Below are 1,199 nucleotides of genomic sequence, written 5' to 3'. Positions count from 1 at the left end.
TAATAATAAATAATAAAGCTCACCATAATTAATAATTCTAATTATTTAATATATAATATTTTTTGAAAATAGCATTAACATGTAAACATGCATTAGAACGCGGCATATCAGCATACTTGAGTCTAAAATTTACGCTCATAATATAAATGGTAAAAGAAACACCATATAAAACATTTACAGAAATATAAAAAAGAATTGTGATAATTTTAAAAAAAATATAAAATAAAATATTAAAATTATTGATTCACAGAAATATAAAAAAAATATTGATAATTACTAAAAAGATATAAACTAAAATATTAAAAGTTATTGATAAATCTCAACATAATTAATTATTAAATATCATAAAAGATGTGAACGCTGAAAAATGTACTCATCAAATAAAGAAACTAATGTTGTACCCATCAAAGATGGATTTCGTGTTATGCCCAAACTTTAATTTTTGTTGACTTTTTAACGAAATTCCTAAATTATCATCTCCTCTCTCTTTCTCACTCTCTCTCTCTCCAACAACAATAACAATCACCCCGACCAACAACCTTTTCTCTGCTATTCAGAGGTCATCGCCGTTATCTAGCGCAACAGAAAAAAGGAAAAGAGGCAATGAGTTCTAATGAGCTACACATGTATCGAACCCTGAAACAGTAGAGCAGTTATAATTACCCAGAAACAACTAATTCAATTGAACACAGGGCTTCAATTTCAAATGAACAATTCTTTAAATAAAACCAGAGGAAAAGCCCTAGGGTGTCTTCAAGTTTGAATCTTTGGGTAATCCACAATAACGGCATGCAACGAGAAGAGCGAACTTTGGTAGTACTCCAATAAACTTAGACACAAATACTCTAGATTTATAATTAAAGGAAGATGGTGGCGTGTGACGCACATCTAATTGCGGTGTCGAGGACGGTGTCATCGCAAAAGGAAAGGTGGATGACACAGATCTTGAACCGACTGAGGAGGGGTTGACGCGACACCACCAAAGCCACCGAATCAGAACTTGCTGCGATGATATTGGGAGACATAGAGGAGCTTGAGGCAGAAGTCGTTGTCGATTTTCTTTTTGTGGTTTTTGATGAACTTGAGATAATGTTTTTTGCCGTAGAAGGAGTGGAGGACAGAGGGTGGAGGTGGTGGGTGGTGTCGAGACAGTGGAAAAGCACATCTGAAATGAAGAGGGGTGTTTGCATCGTCAACGT

This window comes from Arachis duranensis, chromosome 4 (assembly GCF_000817695.3).
Source record: "Arachis duranensis cultivar V14167 chromosome 4, aradu.V14167.gnm2.J7QH, whole genome shotgun sequence".
Lineage (NCBI taxonomy): Eukaryota > Viridiplantae > Streptophyta > Magnoliopsida > Fabales > Fabaceae > Arachis > Arachis duranensis.
This window is presented reverse-complemented; position numbering follows the sequence as displayed.